Source organism: Amyelois transitella, chromosome 31 (genome assembly GCF_032362555.1).
Source record: "Amyelois transitella isolate CPQ chromosome 31, ilAmyTran1.1, whole genome shotgun sequence".
Taxonomy (NCBI): domain Eukaryota; kingdom Metazoa; phylum Arthropoda; class Insecta; order Lepidoptera; family Pyralidae; genus Amyelois; species Amyelois transitella.
Genome location: NC_083534.1, coordinates 2,047,370 through 2,062,222, shown reverse-complemented (window position 1 = coordinate 2,062,222; position 14,853 = coordinate 2,047,370). Strand labels below are relative to the sequence as shown.

The 14,853-nt window shown below is 36.3% G+C and overlaps 1 protein-coding gene across 2 annotated transcripts in view; it reads right to left on the bottom strand.

Moving 5' to 3' along the window:
- LOC106137522 (ATP-citrate synthase) overlaps positions 1-14,212 on the bottom strand; it is a 46,677-nt gene extending 32,465 nt beyond the window's left edge. Inside the window, exon 1 of one of the 2 annotated variants that reach the window (XM_060953082.1) lies at positions 14,077-14,212. The gene's annotated coding sequence lies outside the window, so the exon portion shown is untranslated. Of the gene's footprint in view, positions 1-8,882; positions 9,090-14,076 lie in introns of those variants that run through there. The other variant, XM_013338365.2, reaches the window with a different exon arrangement.
- Between the last annotated feature and the right edge of the window lie 641 nt (positions 14,213-14,853).

Below are 14,853 nucleotides of genomic sequence, written 5' to 3'. Positions count from 1 at the left end.
GTATGCGCCCTAACGCGCGCGCTGACGTCACTAAGCGTTCTGTTACCACGGCTGCAGCCTTCCGGCGTGTTAAGATCAAGGCCGCCATATTATGTGGCACGGTCGTTCATCCCGGCCGGTAACACGTCTCGATGTGAACGGCCAATTGCCGTGTCTTAGGTACCTATTACTGTACAACATTTAACATGTAACAAGTCTTTATTTAATTGTAAAAAGTTCAAATTCAGTTTCATTATTATGGGACACTAGAGGCCGGCCCGCAATTTCGTCCGCGTGGAATCAATCCCGCGGGAACTCCGAGTTAAAAAATGTCTAGCCTATGTGTTATTCTGGGTCTTCAGATACCTACATACCAAATTTCATCGTAATCGGTTCAGTAGTTTTTGCGTGTTAGAGTAACAAACATCCATACTGACATCCTGAAATACAATCTTTCGCATTTATAATATTAGTAGGATTTCAACATCACTTAATAATTGTCATGTCTTTTGGTTTCACAACATTGGTTGACGTCAAATAAATCACTTAAAATTAAGTGTACTGCCGCTTCAAAAACGTCAGTGCAGAAGAAGGGTAACAAACAGCACTGCATCATTTTCTTCAATAACGTCAGCCCTATAACCCAATCATTCTTTTCCTTATTTTGTAATAGCTCCACCTCCTGCCGAGACCTGTTCATAGACATATCATCTATTAATATGACCGGGAACGGGTTTTAGCAGGAGAACAACATAACATCAGCTTCTCCAAAGTACCTCTACATGTTGGATTTATATCCCACGCAAGCCTTTTAAAAATCCAGGGTATATAGACCCGTGATATCCAAAAGGACAATAAAAAGTTTGGCTGGATGGCTTAATCTGTACAAATATTGTAAAGCTGAAGTTTGTTTGTTTGTTTGGAACGCGCTAATCTCAGGAATTTCCTAAGGTTCGTATTTAAAAATTCTTTTTTCGTTGAATAGACTATTTATCGAGGAAGGCTTTAGGCTATATCAACATAACGATGCAACTATAAGGAGCAAAGAAATAATGGAATATGTGAAAAAAGAGAGAGTAGACAGAGCCAACAGGCTTGAAAAGACTGAATGGCCACGTTCAGCTATTTGGCCTTAATGGTATAATTGAGATTCAAATAGTGATAGATTGCTCGGCCATCGCCTAAAAAAGAATCCCAAGTTTGTAAGCCTATCCGTTAGTCGCCTTTTACCACATCCATGGGAAAGAGATGGAGTGGTCCTATTCTTTTTTGTATTGGTGCCGGGAACCACACGGCACAAATGTTGTATTCAAATGTTGTGATAATTAAACAAATTCTTGACGCAAGGTCGCCGCTGTCCGAACAATAGTTTTGATTTTCACGAATAAGTATACGTTTTTATAAAAGTCGTTCAACCACAATTTGGTGGGGAATCGTGGATCCGTATACGTGAATCTATTTAGTATTAAATTGTAACCCGGGGTTTCAATCAGGTGGTAATTTTCAGGAGAAAAACTACTGGGAATTAACACGAAAGTTGACATGTCTTATATTCTCCATACATATGTATATACATAAATCACGCCTCTTTCCCGGAGGGGTAGGCAGAGACCACATCTTTCCTCTTGCCATGATCTCTACATGATCCTTATATTCTCTCTTTTACTTAATGTTTAGAAAAACCTTAGACTTAAAGAATGAGAGAAAACAGTGTTGTCAGCGTTAACAAATAACTCAGCTGTTAAGGTACCTATGCAGAACCCTGGTAAGAGATAAGCCTAATAAAAATTCGTGAATAGCGCCACAATACTTGCTATCCTTATCTGGAGACTCTATCTACCTCGTCAGGAACAGTATTGTTCATTGTAACGACATTGCCGTGAGGTACCCGGAACCAATATTAAAAAAGAATAGGACCACTCAATCTCTTTCCCATGGTTGTCGTAAAAGGCGACTAAGGGATAGGCATTAAACACTTGGGATTCTTCTTTTAGGCGATGTGCAAGCAACCTGTCATTATTTGAAGCTCAATTCTACAATTCAATCAAGCAACTGAACGTGGCCTATAACGCTTTTCGAGACTGTTGGCTCCGTCTAACCCGCAAGGCATATTATTACAGAGGTAATAATATCTATGTATATAAAAACCTTAGTCAGTGTGTGTGTGGAAAAGAGTAAGGATAAATATTACCACAGAATATACAATAGGCACTTGACTTGTTACCTCAAAAACGTTACAACCGATAACGCTGTCTTATTCACTCGTTAACGATTTCCAAACAACAACGCACAAAACACAAAAAAAAAATATCGATATTCAACACGTATTACTTATATCCATCATGTTTCACTTAAAAAAAAACATTGTTCTCTAACGTCTATCGCACCGCGGCCTTATGTAAATTTAAATGTCGTAACAAACTAACAAATGTATTGTACGATTTATAATTAATTCCGTTTATACGTTATTCAATACAGCGGTGACATGCGAGGGGTCACGAATACTAGTATTTTATTTTTTTACTCAATACTCGTTACCTGTTACGTACTCGGGTACTCGGTTGAAGATACTAGGTTACTGACGCATTTTCATCTTAAGTGCTATTGTTTAAGAAACAAAAGATTTAAAAATTCAATTATTGAAAATTCATTGGTTTTGAAATATTTGTCACAATTTTTTAAATAAATTATTTCTTTCTCGTGATAATGTGCGGAGAAAAATAGGTGTTGTTTTAAAATGTTATATATTATACAATACATTCTATTATCATAGTGCTGTACAAAATAGTAATATTTTCTAGGGAAAAGATTTGTTTACAATTTTGTACACATTTCATCTTGCATACTGCCATGCTGATTGAGCTCAAATTCACTCAAACGCACTCAAATTATTATAAAAAAAGACATAAAAATTTTAAGAGTTACATACTATTTTGTGGAATTCTTAGCGAAGCACCGCGAAAAATTTGGTTTAATATTTTTACAAACTATCATTACAGGTGTCAATACAGGTGATTAACAATAATAAAATATGCAGGCGCCAAACTAACCAGATGGTGTGTGCTACCAAAAGACTGTGTATCCATCTTGTTTAGGCATAAAGATGCTCAAAAACAATGACGCCTTTGTCAAAAAAAAAACTAAATGTATTATTGCGATGGTACTAATTGTCACTGTCATCTTTGTCTTTGTAAAAAACTTACTTTACTTTTAGCAATTTTTGACCGGCGTTACGCGCTTTAACTAGAAACAATTTTGTAATGATAATTTCTGAATACACCAAAATTCAAGGAGTTTCAGTTTTCTTTGACTCTAGTTTGTCAAGCGAAGACACATCTAAATAGATTTAAACTGACCGATGTCTGCACTTGAAGATATTGTCAAAAAACTTTACAAAAAAAAATTACTTTCAGTATGTTTGTACCGCATAACGCGATAACTATTGCTTCGATTTAAATACGGGTTTTCTCTGATGTGTTAGGCTTGGTCCATCTTCAAAACGGGTATACAACAATTTCTCCCCGGTCTAAGGGGGCAATACAGAGGTTCAGTTTTTATGTAAGATTGCGTATAAAGTCGCGGGCAACAGCTAGTCTCTTATATTTTCAGAACAAAGAACAATAAGCTAACATAATAGATATATCCGCTTCGACCTTTGAACCTAGGAAACTTATTGCTAAACACGAAAAGAGTTTACGACCAAAATGATTCATTAACAATCACACCACCAATCGAATTGAGATAGCGATAGTGATTAAAAGTAATTTATTTTTATTGATTACTTAATTCATCATGATAAAGAAACTCTGGATTCATTCACAAAATCAATATAACTGACTGACGCAACACATGCTTAACAATTAGAAGGGAGATAAAATCCAACATGCGGCGTATGTTTCTAAGGTATCATAAGAAATCAGAACTCGTAAGAGTATCTCCACGGAACCAGTTAAAATTACATTATCAATTAGTCGCGGGCGAAAATCCCAACTCATATTAACTTTGTTAGCTTAACGAATAATGTTAAATAATATAAAAACCATTCATTACTAAGTCCAATTAAAATTACTCGTATACTTGCAAAATAAATTCTATACAATGTATTTCATAAAAAAAATTATACAATCATCATTCAAAAAAATAATAATAACTTAGTTAAAAAAAATTACGTATAAAAAATATAATACTTTTTGTGGCTATATAAAACTAATAAAATACTGTTCGTTTTTGTGCTATCGTATCGTATTAAATAAAATACTAAGTTATTTATGACGTGGTCCTAACAACTGTTTGTAAACATTCCATCCAATTCAAATGACATGTGTTAACAACATAGGATCTATACTAGTTCGGTATTTATATCGAAAATACGTGTCACCGTCGTGTTACCGGATACAAAAATACTAGGTATTTTATACTAGTGACGCAAGCGTGTCGTTGAAAGCATAAAGGACGTCACTCGGAGAGATCAAAGGTCCGTTCACACACGTTATATACCTACTAACATAAACGAGAGTAACTGAAAAAAAAATCAAGTCATGTTCCACAAGATGTTAGTCAAACAACTATGTAACATAACTTAGAATCACGTCCATATCGCTTACGGGGTAGACAGAGCCAACAGTCATCAAAAGACTGAGAAAGGCCACGTTCAGCTGTTGCGTTATCAAAAACAAATATGTGATGGACGAAAATCTTTTCTACGTCTTATGACAACGACTTAAAAAGCCTAGGAACATAAAAAAAAGTCTTAAATGTTTTCTCGCTTCAGTATTCTTGAATTGCCTACTACTGGATCATGGTACATTCTTCAGGAAACGTTGTATTCAGGAAACGTGGCAAGTGGAAAGACTTAGAAAGTAGAAGCCTACCCCTCCGGGAAAGAGGCGTGATTTTATGTATGTATGTTTGTATGGATCATGGTTTTACGCGGACTGAAAGCTCATACCCAGGGGCAACCGTGATGTAATAAGAATGATGGATCATTTATGATGGTACCGTGTGGTTCCCGGTACCATTAGAAATAGAATAGGACCACTCCATCTCTGTCCCATGGATGTCGTAAAGGGCTAAGGGATAGGCTTATAAACTTGGGATTCTTCTTTTAGGCGACAGGCTAGCAACCTGTCACTATTTGAATCTCAATTCTATCACTAAGCAAAACAGTTGAACGTGGCCTATCAGCCTTTTTAAGACTGTTGACTATCTACACCGCAAGGGATATAGACGTGACTATATGTTTATGATACTATTTAAGTTGCACATAATATACATATTTTTTGGAGTTGTGGCCTTTTCTTTTTTTGGTGTCGGGAACCACACGGCACACCTAAACAGTAATACATACATACATATAATCACGTCTATATGCCTTGCGGGGTAGACAGAGCCAACAGTCTCGAAATGACTGATAGGCCACGTTCAGCTGTTTACAGTAATAATGTTCCAATTTAACCCTCTGGGCATGGAGCCCTTTAAGAGGTTCTCATTTTCTGGGTCACCGTGACATAAACACGCCACCTTGACGTGACTTCCAATAAAACGTGCGTTCCGCACAATAAATATGTCAAATATGTATCGCATATCATGTTAGTGCATTAGCACATACCTATATTACCTAGCACAGTTTCCTGGGTTCCAGCTGTTGACCTCGTAATTATAGACTTTACCTTTCGCTCTTAACAATGTCATAGGTACATTCACAAAATCACGTTTCTTTCCCCTGTGGTGTAGACAGAGACCACATGTTTCCACGATCCCTGAATACCTCTTTCGCATCTTTTTGATTACAATATGTTCGCATCTTTTTGATTAATAAAACCGCATCAAAATCCGTTGCGTAATTTTAAAGATTTAAGCATACAGACAAACAGACTAAAATAGCGACTTTGTTTTATACTATGTAGTGATATATAAAACTAGTATTTATCACCACGAGTACATCGTATAAAGCAAAGTCTCTTCGCGCGTCTGTCTCTCTGTATGTATGCTGAAACCTTTAAAACTTAACGACGGATTTTGATGCAGTTTTTTTTTAAATAGATAAGAGTGATTTTAGACGAAGTTTCTATATCAATAAATCTTACCCGAGTGAAGCCGGGGCGTGTCGCTAGTATAAATAACGAAATTAATGGTATTAAACCCGTTTAAGTATAATATGCTAATTAGGGTAAGCAAGTTAACGATTTAGCATAAAATTTGAGAGTAATACAGTTATCACTTGTACTCGTAGTTAATGTTATGAATCAACATAATTAAGTAATTAATGAATTAATCCACGTCACAATTAATATAAGTTATTCAGAAAGCATTAAACAATGCGATTTCTAAATTTATAACTCGTTAGGTAATTACATAAAATGAAACTGCACAAATGCGTACATATTTGGTAAAAATGAAGAATTTTTTTTGAGTAGTTTGTAGAAATATTTTTTTTAAGTATCAGGACTCTACGAACTTAGCACGAAGGGAGTGAAGAATATGGATGAAGCGAAAAATGTATTCAGGGAACGTGGCAAGTGGAAAGACTTAGGTAGTGAAAGTCTCTGGCTACCCCACCGGGAAAGAGGCGTGATTTTGTGAATGTGTGTGCATGTAATTGACATAACAAACTTTAAATGAAAATAATTGATGTTGATAATCTATTAATCTATACTAATATTATTAAGCTGAAGAGTTTGTTTGTTTGAACGCGCTAATCTCAGGAACTACTGGTTCGAATTGAAAAATTCTTATTGCGTTAAATAGGCATTTTATCAAGGAAGGCTTTAAGCTATATAACATCACGCTGCAATTTATTAGGAGCGAAGAAATAATGGAAAATGTGAAAAAAAAGGGCAAAATTATTCATTCAATGATGCCCAAAATAACTACTCCACGCGGACGAAGTCGCGGGCACAGCTAGTCAAACATAAAAAAGAAATAAAAATGAGTATGAGACATATAAGAGGTATTTGGCTCATGGCGATTCTTTAAAAATTAAAGAACAAATATAATATTTTAGTTGACACTAAGAACTTTCACTCCGGGCCAAAACAAGTTTGCTTCATAGATGTGGAAAGAAACCCTGCAGTTTGAATGATTTGTAGCAGGACGATGTATTTATAAGAAATATGATTTAAAAGAGGACCAAAGAGAAACTATTAATTGTTCTGATAATCTTAAAAAAAAAGTGTACAAAAATGTAAAATTTTTATCCGTGATCCGAAAAGGCAGAAGTATTATAGCCATACACACTAGAATTCCCAATATAAAATATCTGATCGATATCTCACAAGCTATTCAAAGTTACACACATATAATCACGTCTATATCCCTTGCGGGGTAGACAGAGCCAACAGTCTTGAAAAGACCGATAGGCCACGTTCAGCCGTCTGGCCCTACGACGGAATTGAGATTCAAATAGTGACAGGTTGCTAGCCCATCGACTAAAAGAATCCAAAGTTTATAAGACTATCCCTTAGTCGCCTTTTACGACATCCATGGGAACGAGATGGACTACACAAAGTTAGTATCCCCAATAATGCTTTTGTTTTCGTTAACTTACGGATTATTATTCAAATATTAAAATTTAACATCATCTGACGTATTTTGAACATTGTACGAGTATGACGTTTTTTGTTTGTATTGCGTCAATATTGATGTTAATCATTGTTTGTTCAGGATCCACTGATGAAATATGTCGTTATTTCGACGAGATTATCGTGTCATCAATACTAACTTAATTATAGCATTGAATTTATTCATAACCGTGTTACAGGCAGATTAGATATAAAATCCTAATTTGTAAATTGATGTAGATTTTTGCCGCTGCCTCTTCATCTACTATAGGTACTTGTGCTTTTGAAGCGAGAGTAACTTAAATTTTAAGTGGATAATGATTAACATCAATAAATGATTCGTTTTGTTGATGTTCTACAGTTTCAGCTGCTTTATTACTGATGCTGTAGAATTTGGCTGAATCTTTGCCGCGACAAGCGTTTCCAAATTTGAGGCTAAAGAAATCTAAAATAACCCTTTTAAGGCTTTTTTATTCTTTTCTTTTTAGCAAATGATATTTTTTGTCGCAAGTGTTTAGCGTTTTCAGATTTGGTCAAGCTTTTGGGTTACGGAATTCAGATTCCAGGGTCTGAAACAACACTGCTTGGGATGTAGTGCAACCAGGAAAACACTTGAATGATTTTTAAATCATTCATCAATCAATCATTTTAATTACAATATCAAAGCTTTACTTATACAATAATGTCGTTATAAGTGTTGTTATTTTTTCCCTGTGTCTTGAGCCGGTGGTAAATCCCTTTTTTTTATTGAACTTACAAGGAAACCGAAGAATTGGATTAGAAATATTTTCCTTAATTGTTGATCGATGATTAAATTGTTTATTGATAACGCTTATCCTTAATTAAATAATCAAGGAAAATCTGCAATCTGCTTAGCAACTGAAAAAATCAAATTTCTTATCCAGGAAGAGGTTATATTTGGGCCGAAAAGGGCCTGAATTGCTTCATGATAAGGATGATACGATACACTTCTTTGCTTGGTGAAGGCAACGGCCGTGCCTGCCCCAGATATTTTTTTTTTTTAATCTTGTAGATTCTCTATCAGGGCAGTTTCAAAATGGCACCTATGTCCATAATAAAATTAACTAGTTGTGTTTCTGTATACGAATACAAAGTTTCGCCGAATTTAGTTAAGCTGTTTAAGAGTTAGTACGATGAAACATCAATCTCTCAACAAATTTGAATATATTTTCTAAACATTAAGAAAAAAAAATTTACTCTATACAAAACTAAGCCGCAGACACAACACGGCCACTTTCGCCGCGCGATCACGCGATCCAATTTACATAGGAAATTGAAACGCCAAATAATATAGGAATTAACATAAACCAAAATCACACTCACTAGAGAGAGAGACGCCCGCCGTTTTCTGCCAACAATAAGGACAGTTATCACGAGCTGATCTTTATCACGTTTAGAACACACGCGAAATGGATTCGAACGAGCGACGCGACCGTGTCGGACGGCTGCCAGCAGAGAACTGAATTCAAATGTTCGAATTCGAATGTGCGCTAGCGCATACGACCTCTTGATTCCCTCGTGGTTTTACACTGATGGGTGCATGAACCGTTATCATCAGGTTTTATTATAATATTTAGGTGACCGTGAGAATCATGCGGATTGATAAGGCCTATTTCTTATTTTTGTGTATTATGCAAGAGATATCAATCTGTTATCTCCCTCCCGGTGTGATCTTTCAAATTTAGGCAGTTGAACTGACTCATAGGTCAGTTTATATCATTTTTTTATGAAATGTGTACGAATTTTTACACCAGGTGAATGATTAAAAACATTCTAATGTTATTTATTGAAAACACTTAATGATAGTTGATATAACTATTTATATTTTTATGTTTTCGATTATTGTTCATTATTAAAATATGTATGATCTAATTATGGGCCCAGCTCTAAAAAATGTTTTAAAAATACAATTAAAAAAAATTATAATGTTTAAAAATACAATTTTACTGTGAAGTTATTAAAATGAGATTTTGTTGGTGCGTATGTGATATAAGGCGACTTCAATTATTAGGACTAATTGTTTAGACATTGTAGTGCAAAAACAGTTTGTTGTTTTCTACAGTTTAAACTTACATTTTATCATCGATCAATAGTTGAAAAAAAAAAAAATAACGTCACTATTATCCGAACTGGGTTATCTTCCCCTTAAGTGTCGAAGGAAGTCTTATGAAATGAGAGTCACTTTTTGGCACAGACACTTGAAGTATGATCATAATCAAACACCAAGCCATGTGGTTTCCGGCACCAATAAAAAAAAAGAATAGGACCACTCCATCTCGCTCCCATGGATGTCGTAAAAGGCGACTAACTTACTACTACGGAGAGACATTTGATATTCGATACATACATACAATCACGTCTTTTTCCCTTGCGGGGTACGCAGAGCCAACAGTCTTGAAAAGACTGACAGGCCACGTTTAGCTGATTGGCTCAATGATATAATTGAAATTCAAATAGTGACAGATCGCTAGCCCATCGCCTAAAAAAATAATCCCAATTTTATAAGCCTATCCCTTAGTCGCCTTTTACGACATCCATGGAGAGAGATGCGGGTGTCCTATTTTTTTCATAATGTTGCCGGGAACCACACGGCACGGTATAAACAAGTACGAAGTACGAAGATGACATACACAAAAAAATCTGTCAGTTCCCTTTTTTTTTTATAGGCACAGATAATATCAAAATTCAAATCGTGGATTGACTGACACCTCACATGACATTATAACCGCTATGTCGGACCTAAGACCTGGAAGATAACTCCCAATGTCGACGAAGGTTGAGGAGGCTTATCGTGAAATACGTTTCCTATTGCAAACATTTCTTCAGATATATCGTGCGACTGGCGTCATCACGTCTATATCCCTTGCGGGGTAGACAGGGCCAACACTCCTGAAAATACTGATAGGCCACTTTCAGTTGTTTGGCTTAATGAATAATTATAATATAAAATGAATTATGATTCAAATGGGGACAGGTTGCTAGCCCATCGTCTAAAAGAATCCCAAGTTTATAAGCCTAACCCTTAGTCGTTTTTTACGACACCCATGGGAACGAGACGGAGTGGTCCTATTCTTTTTTTTTATTGGTGCCGGGAACCACACGGCCCATAAATTTAAGTAGTCCTATTTTAATCTGCAGGAAACCGCAAGGCCGTTTTTTTACATTACCTAGAAGCGTTTATTTACCGATACTAACGTCAATGTTGTTATATAATAAAAAATAATAATTTAAAAACGTTTCAAACAATACCTGCTAAAGGTTAAAATGAGATTTTTGCTTCGAGGTCAACATGAACTAAAGATGAAAAAAAAAACACATTTGGAAAATTTTATGCAGATTAATGTGTAGACTTTGATTCTTTTAAACATGATCCAGAGATTAGTATTAATTTTCTTTTAAACATAACAGCGTGCCGTGTGGTTCTCGGCACCAATGAAAAAAAGAATAGGACCACTCCATCTCTTTCCCATGGATGGCAACTAAGGGATAGGCTTACAAACTTGGGATTCTTTTTTAGGCGATGGGCTAGCAATCTGTCACTATTTGAATCTCAATTCTATCATTAAGCCAAATAGCCGAGCGTGTGTGACCATGATCGATACAATATGCGTTAGGTAAGATACCCCTGCAAAGGTTGCGGGGGTCTGATAGGAGTCGCTTCGTGTAAAAGCCTGACTCACCCAATCCAGGTCCCATGGTCAAAGGCACACCCCGAGCTAGGACAGAGATTGGTTTTAGCGTTAATTCTGGCAAAATAGAATAAGCCCAGTCAATTTATACATCGTGAAAGTAAGAAGCGCCTTAGGATAACTCACGAAGTACAAAACCTAAGCTAAATAAACCACAACAATAAACCTATTCCAGACTTGGTTCTAGGCTAACCCGGTTTGCGATCTGACGAAAGTCGTTTTAAGCATGTCTTGCGGAAGACTGCAGACTAAACTGGGGAACAAATGTCTGACTATGGTACCTCCGCCGGGCATAGACAACCCGCAGACCGAAGAAATCCCGGCTTGGCGTCGCTAAAGATGATATTCGCACCAATGGTAAAACTGAAGACTCTGTAGGTAGACCAGGTAGTCGGGAAGCGGCCTCCAGGCCACGCGAAGATTAGAGACAGTCGCATACAGGGAAATATGACCTCTGTTCATACAAGCAAAACCCTACAACGATCAAGTTGCTCTGCATGGAACTGTACATTCGTCTTGGCCTTACCCTATGACGGCATGTGGCGCAGCGGTAGTACGCTTGTCTCTGACACCGGAGGTCCCGGGTTCGAATCCCGGCCAGGGCATGATGAGAAAATAACTTTTTCTGATTGGCCTGCGCCTTGGATGTTTATCTATTTTGGATGTTTATAAGTATTTATTATAAAATCTAGTATCGTTGCGTTCTCGTAACACAATGGAATGGCTACACGAGCCGTAACTTGTACCTTCAGCCTCCCTAGAATAGGGGGGGGACTGACTGATACAGAACTAAAGGGAAACTAAATAGATTTTGCAGGGATTTTTAGGAAAAAAGGCTGCGCTGTTAGAGAGCAAACGCTCTAGCAGCGCACTCCGAACATGACTCGGCAACGAAATCCTGAGGGTTGGTAGAATCATGGGTGATGATGGCCTCTGCAGGTTTACCACTCATGATATGAGCACAATAATACAATACTCTCGCGAAAACAAGAAGTCAGGTCACGCGGGGACGCGGCGTCATTGACATGACATTGAAGATAGCGAGGGTCGCAGGTCGCCGTATCAGGAAGAACGCGCTTGACGACTTCTATAAGGCCCGGGGGCTAGGCGTCCTTGTTTAAAACCCTGTCGAGACAAGTCCTGCTCCTTTATTCACGAACATTGTTTTATTTTATTAAGTTGTGTACATTACATGTACCGTGTGGTTCCCGGTACCAATACAAAAAAGAATGGGACCACTCCATCTCTTTCCCATCTCGTAAAAGGCGACTAAGGGATAGGCTTACATACTTGGGATTATTTTTTAGGTGATGGGCTAGCGACCTGTCACTATTTGAATCGCAATTCTATCATTAGCTGAACGTGGGCTATCAGTCTTTTCAAGACTGTTGGCTCTGTCTACACCGCAAGGGATATAGACGTGATTATATGTTTTAAGCCTATCCCTTAGTCGCCTTTCACGAAATCCATATACTTAATCTGTATATTTTTCTAGTTTATACATAATAATTTCAGCCAAGATTATTCTCTAGTGTCATACTTTTTAGAGTGTATTATAGTCAGGTTTCAATTTCTAAACTCTATTTTTATTTATAACTTGCTGTCCCGGCAGACATTGTATTGCTATATAAATAATTTTTTAGTCATTTCTAGTTGAAAAAAAAATGTTAAGGGTGGACAACCCTTACCACTAAGGGGTATGAAAGATAGATGTTGGTCGATTCTCGGACCTACTCAATATGCTCACAAAATTTTATGAAAATCTTATAATCCCTCCCTCACTCCATCTCTTTGAATGACTGTAACAGTCTATAGGGGGGCTAGAAAGGTTTAACCACAGGCCATATCTTAATGAAATATAAATATATATAATGAGATTAGTTCTTCCTCTTTGTTTAACTCCCTGTTGCATCCTCACCACTCCGGAGAAGAGCCGGGAGTATACCTTTGACAGTGGATCTCGGATAAGGTAAGTCAAATTTTTACACGAAGCAACTCCCATCTGATTTCCACAACCTTACAGATAACTAACCAGTATTGGATCGATCATGGTTACGGTTCAGTTTCCTGAATGTGCAGGTTTCCTCACAATGTTTTCCCTCACCGTAAGAGCATTGGTTAGTATTCAAAGTAATGTAGATAACTTCGTAAAAGTCATTGGTACATGGCTGAGGTGGAATTCGAACTTGTGCCTTTATGCGTATCACACATTTTAACCAAGCACCTTGCCGATTCGAACACTGACACTTTATTTATAATGAGACTTTGTTATTCAGAAGTAAAATAGGGTAACCAACCTTAACAAAATTTATTTTTAAAATTTGCCATAGTAGTGATGATCACAAAATTTATTTATTTGTGTTGGGTACTGGGTATTGGTGAGGGCAAAAGTGTGGACGAATCTTAGTAAAATAATACTAACCTACAAACCTATTTCTCAAAAGTTGCTAAAAATAAAACACAAACAGTAACTACTTTATTAGATTCATTATCTTTCTAGAAGATATTCCAGTCTAAGGAAAGAAAAAAAAATATACAAAAAGTAGCGTAAAAACTGATTCGATTCCAATAGGAAATGTATGTCAAACTAAGCGATCCATTCAAGTGAAAACATTAAGAGATCGCGCATAAATTATACGACAATATCAAAATATATAAATGATATCGCTACTTATAATCGTATTATCGCAATCACTGATGAGCTGAAATCTCAACAATCGTTTTATCCACACAAATCAATAGGGAAATCGTATTAATAGATAATCTTTTCTTATCAATATAAACTTGTAAATATGCCGGGTGTGGTGAATATATATAATAAAACTCACATAATAGAAGTCCGCGGCTGCGAAGGTTGACTCGTTCAACACAAAATAACACTGATAAAGTCTATCAAATGAATTTAAAATTACTTATGAAACTTGGTGCGACAACACGGCGATGTTTTGTCAGCATCGATTGACATTTCAAAAATCAAATCAACCATAAACAATAATTTTGTTTGTCTTTTTTTCATTTCTTCATTGTAGCAATCAACCTCCTTAATGAGCTTATTTTATCCAGAGTTTTATTAATTCCTCGTTATAGTAATAACTTATTGCCGCGTCTTCACCCGCGCGAATTTAGTGCAACCCTCTAAAGAATACAGGTTTCCCATGGGCACTTTAATTTATAGGTACCATATATTCTGTTCCAGACACTTAATTATATATACGCGTAATTTCAAAACATTGGTTCAATAGTCACAAATAAATAAGCAAACAAATAAACTTACTGTGGCTACTTCACAAAACATCATAAATGTCACCCCCCAAATCAGCCAATTATAGTATGAATACGACACACTTAACATATACGCTTTTGAAAAATGATGTTATTACTTTGAATTATATACCTTAATCATTGCATTGAAATTCGAATAGGGTCAGGTTGCTGGAGCCTAAAAAAGAATCACAGAAAAAGAATCAGTTCAGTTTAATTCAAAATATTATTATTGCATATCACAAGTAGAATCACAAGTACAACATCAGTTGAATTACAGTTACTGATTATAAATAGGTACTTATTGTACAATAAGGGGAGTAGGTTTTGGGAAATAAATAAAA